Source organism: Epinephelus moara, chromosome 24 (genome assembly GCF_006386435.1).
Source record: "Epinephelus moara isolate mb chromosome 24, YSFRI_EMoa_1.0, whole genome shotgun sequence".
Lineage (NCBI taxonomy): Eukaryota > Metazoa > Chordata > Actinopteri > Perciformes > Serranidae > Epinephelus > Epinephelus moara.
The window spans coordinates 52,510,765-52,516,058 of NC_065529.1; the positions used below are offsets into that span (position 1 = coordinate 52,510,765).

Here is a 5,294-nt window from a genome sequence, read left to right on the forward strand (position 1 = left end):
CCCCTCCTGCCCCCTTCCTCCTCCTCCCCTTTGCCCCCCCCCCCCCCCCGTCTCTTTTGACCCTTTTTTTTCCTCCGTAAAACAAATTAAAGTGATGAAGCACAAACGGTGTGACAGGAAGAGAAGCTGAGTGAACTTCCTGTTTAGACGTCTCGCTGTGATTTCAATGGTTGTTAAAGTGACGAGTGATTTATTTATGTTAGATGTGTTGGCGAGGCAGCCACTCTCACACTCTGCCGACCTCCGGGCCAACATGACGTCTCGTGTTCACAATAAACAGCTGATTTTTTCAAATTAAATTACAGCAGGAAAAGGACATGGTCAAAGATGTTTACATTTATAATATGTTAAAAAAACAAATCTACGCACAGACGGTTTGTGACACGAGGTCAGATCGAGGCATACTCGGAGTTATAAGTGACCACAGTGTGTCAGTGTCCAACATGCCTGATGGCGTGCAGATGGAGCTTTGCACAATCATCCATCAGAACAACACATGCTTATCTGTGGTTTTTTTATAACTGTCTGATGCTGGTGACATCATCACCACAGAAACCCGCCGTCACCACGATGAAGGACACATGATAATGAAAAGCAGCAGTTAACTCAGGCTGATTCATCGACATGTTGACTGCTCACTTCCCCCGCTGCATTTCAATGGGCTGTAAACTCATTTGGTCAATGGTGGCTTTCACTGAGACAAAACTACCCAGCATGCACCCTGCATTCACCACCTCCATCCTCCTGACTGGACACTTTAAATCTGTGATGTCTCATCTTCTCAGTATGGAGTTTAGATGGAAAAACGCAGAGATACAAATTATAGAAAATATGTTTTAGTATTTCTAAAGATTTAAATTCATGGCAGATTTTTGTTTTTTATTTTAAAACATTTGATGAAAAAAATCTGTTAATTTGTGACAAGACTGTGTGATGTCACGTAAACATTTTACTGAAATGATTCAGTGTCATGAAACATAAAATGTCTGTGTAGGACCAAAACAGGACATGAAGACGACTGAAGCTTCTGTCACACCTGTGATGTCACATGTTGGTTTTGTGTTTGATAAAATAAGAGGAGCTGTAGATGTTCAGGAGACTCAGATTCAGATCAGAAAGTATTTTATATAAAAATGAATAATGTGACCAACAGATGATTTTTATTCCGACAACACCATGTTCGATGTTTTAAAACAGGAAGTAGAATTCACAATGATGAAAATGTTTCACTGTGAGAAGATGAGTGGAAATGCCATTCATCATTGATCACACACACACACACACACACACACACACACACATTAATCATCAGCTTCAAACAGCCTTTGAGGAACAGAGTCCTCACAAATACAGACTTTCATGACCACACACACACACACACACACACACTGGAGTCTGTAATCTGTGAGTTTAATTACAGCTCAGAGCTGGCAGCCAATCACAGCTCCCACATCTGGTCAGCCGCTAACAGCTAACGCTAACGCTAACGCTAACCTTTAATTAAAAAGCTTCAGTTCAAAGAGAAGAAGATGATTTAGGCTCCGCCCACATCTGACCTCTGACCTTCCGTCTGTCACAGAGACTAAACTACATCAGTAAAGTACTGCAGTACATCAGTGACAGAGGTCACATGACGTTACATCATGTCAGTAACAAACAAAAGTATATTAAGTCAAACAATAAATTTCTCAGAGTGTCGTACTCTAACACTGACCAAGTGTTTGTAGTTTGAAAACATGTCGGTTCATTTTGTTCTGATAATATTATAAATTATTATTATATTAATTATATAAAATATACTTTTGATTCTTTTTGTACAAAAATACTTTTGTACTTTTACAGCAGTAACATTTTAAATGCAGGACTTTACTTGTATCAGAGTATCTATACTCTGGGATACTTCCTTCAGTCACGACTCAGAGTACTCTGAGTACTCAGATGAAGAGTAAAAATACTTCAACATAAAAGAACAGAAGACAGAAAACACACGTTGATGTCAGTCCTCGTTACCTCAGAATAAACATCCATAAATCATCATTTATTAAAGTTTAGCTGCTCACACGTCTCTGATATTCAATTAAACTTTATCTATAATCACAGTTTGTGTCGGCGTCGGCCCCGAATTTTTGTTCAACTCATTTTAAATGAGTGACAAGTCACAAAAACTCACTAGCCGTCTGGAACCGACATCACGCATAAATCTGGGGTTAAAGAAAAATAATCCAGGCAGTGATGACATCATCACGATGATGACATTACCAAATCAGATCAGTAACAGACAAACGTCAGGTCGAAGACACAAGACATTAATGCAGTGCTCACCTGTCCATGATGGGAGGCTTTCTTTACCTGTCTATGTGTGTGTGTGTGTCTGTCTGTCTGTCTGTCTGTCTGTCTGTCTGTGTCCTTCTGTCTGTGTGTCTGTGTGTCTGTCTGTCTGTGTCTTTCTGTCTGTCTGTCTGTCTGTCCGTCTGTCTGTTCACAGTTTCAGTAACAGTTGAAATCTGAATGATGAAACTCACAGATCAGCAGACTGAAGGAGGAGCCCTTTTAGCTTCTTTAGCTTCTTTAGTTGAAGTTTTCTGTTCTCCTGTTTCTGGTCACAATGACTGTGTCCCTCCCTCTGTGAAGACTTTACCCCAAGGGACTAACTAACTGACTCCTCCTCCTCCTCCTCCTCCTCCTCCTCGCCCCCACCCTGAGGCATCTTGTCGTACCAACCAGCTGTTTGGGAAAAGGACGAGCTTTACCCACGATTTCCCCCTTTACAGACATGCCCACACATGCCAACACATAGGGAAAAAACCCCAAAACATGTCATGTCATTCATGCAGTATAAACTGGTGTATTAGAATATTTCTGGGTCCTTTAACAGTGTTTGTATAGAGAGGTGTATTTCTAATAAATTACACCACATTTAGGTTATTTACCAGAGTTTCTCACACATTTATTTATTCATTTATTTATGGCGCACCTCCACATCATCATCATCATCATCCACCAGCACATATAGATTTTCTGGTTTTGAAGTCTTGGTCTGACTCTCGTGGTGGAGTGTACTCTGGGCACAGACGGAGCAGCAGAGTGCAGTGAAAGTGAAACTGAACCATTTGTTAATTCATAATGTTTGAATTTCATCTGCCAGTTTTCCAACTGACTTTAGATGAAACAGGAAACTGTGCACTCCACAGTCCAGCGCTGAGTCTAATCTGAGTAACAGCGGCAGAAGAAAGTTTGCTTTCATTCCTCTCTGCAGGAGCAGCTCCTCTAATCCACCAATCCAATCTGATCAGGTCTGATAGATCCAACCTCAAACTGATCAAAAGGAAGTCTTGAATGTGATAATCAAACAGTGTGTTCCTCAGTTATCAACCTCATGAAAATTTCTAAATTCCCGGACCAGTGAAATCCTTCCTCTAACCCCACCTGGTGGGGGTGCTGTGGGGTCCTGTACCAGAGTCCTGGGAGTCTGAGGGTTCAATATCTTAGCTGCTCCTTGGACTGCACTCTCCTGGACAGAGACCTCAGATGTTGTACCTGGATTTTTTTGGAGCAACTCTCCCTGTTTGGGGGTCACAGCTCCCAGTGCTCCCATTACCACTGGGACCACTTCACCCTGAATCGTGGCTCTGACCCTGAGTAATCCTCTCCCTCCCTCTTTTCGCAGCTTGTAGAGTCTCAGGGTGCTGGACTTTGGCTTGAACCCTCCGTGGACTGTGATGACTTTTCATGTCTTTACATCAGCAGCATCAATGTCCTCCTGTGGCCGGCTCACTATTCCAGCTGGGTATCTGACGGCTGGTAGGGCGTTGAGTTGGAGGATTTTTTGTAGTCAGTCCTGGCAGTGCTCAGGTTGGTCTGACTCATCTTAGAGTCTTGGCTGAATGCTCTGTCAACCAGTAGCTTGTGCTTCAACCCCCTGGTGTTGTTTCCTATGCCCCTCTGAATTTTGCTCATGTATTGACTCATGTGCCTATTCAGCTTAGCTGTGTCTGAGAGGAGCTTCCATGATGTGGAGAGCCAGGTTATCTGCTGGTAGTTCGAAGGTGTTGCACACTTGTGGGGATCTATCATGATCAGTATTGTCCTACCTTGTGTTAGCCAAGCTAGGAGAGTGTGGACTGCTAACACTTCATGGAGCGCTGTTGGCTTCTTCAGCCAGTAGGAGTGGATCATGTCAGGTCCTGGCGCGGCCCAGCTCTTAATGCCTGATACTCATTATTGGATGTCTGTCTTGGTGATGGTGACTGGTTCTTCTTCTGGGAGGTTGTTGGGTTCTGCTCTTAGGTCCACTAGCCACTTGACATCGGTGTTGTGTGATGCCTCCTACTCCCAGATGGCCTTCCAGTACTGCTCAGTCTCAGCTCTGGGTGGGTTTCTACTTGTGGTGTTGTTCCCTTGCAGTTGAGAGTTCACCCTTGATGGGTGTAAACGTAACCAGAGTATGTATAACTGTTACGGTAATAAAGTAACATTTTGTAAATGTTACGTTAAAACAAGCTTATTCAGTTTGTTTGGGTTGAAATACAGTATGAGAATTAATGTTACAAAACATGAGTAGCTCTCGTCCATTATCATTTTGTAAAAGTAGCTCTCAGAGGGAAAAAGGTTGGAGATCCCTGGTCTATTTTATAGTTGTATTTATTGTTAGTGAAGTTTTAGTCCTCATTTCTGCCATTTTCTCCCAGCTACATGATCTCTTGACTTTACATACAGATCCATGGGGATGGTTTACTTTGAGATCTCTTAACCAAGTTGTTACTGACTGAATGAATTATCTCTTTTAATGAGTCATTACCAGGTGGACACCAACTCTGTAAATTTAAGTGATGCTGCAGTGCCAATAAATAATTTATGAACCGTAACCTTTACCGTTTTTTTTATTTTTATTTTTTTAACAGACAAACATGCTTCAAAACAAAGACAGACATGGTCGGACACAGTGGCATCGGTCACCAAGACATTATCAATGTCAAAGCCTTTGGGCGTCATCAGATATCTTGGCAACCAGTGGGCTCATTGATATACTGAGTTCAGTCTTTGAATTCAACAGTCATGGAATCAGAGATCATTTACACTGATGTTGAATTTTGCAGTAATCAATCAATCAATCAATTTTATTTATAAAGCTCAATATCACAAATCACAATTTGCCTCACAGGGCTTTACAGCATACAACATCCCTCTGTCCTTAGGACCCTCACAGCTGATCAGGAAAAACTCCCCAAAAAACCCTTTAACGGGTGAAAAACGGTAGAAACCTCAGGAAGAGCAACTGAGGAGGGATCCCTCTT

The 5,294-nt window shown here is 42.1% G+C and overlaps 1 protein-coding gene across 2 annotated transcripts in view; it reads right to left on the reverse strand.

Moving 5' to 3' along the window:
• The window catches only part of pltp (phospholipid transfer protein), a 32,834-nt gene extending 30,212 nt beyond the window's left edge, over positions 1 to 2,622 (reverse strand). For both annotated transcript variants that reach the window (XM_050039371.1, XM_050039370.1), the window contains exon 1: positions 2,523 to 2,622. The gene's annotated coding sequence lies outside the window, so the exon portion shown is untranslated. The remainder of the gene's footprint in view (positions 1 to 2,522) is intronic.
• Between the last annotated feature and the right edge of the window lie 2,672 nt (positions 2,623 to 5,294).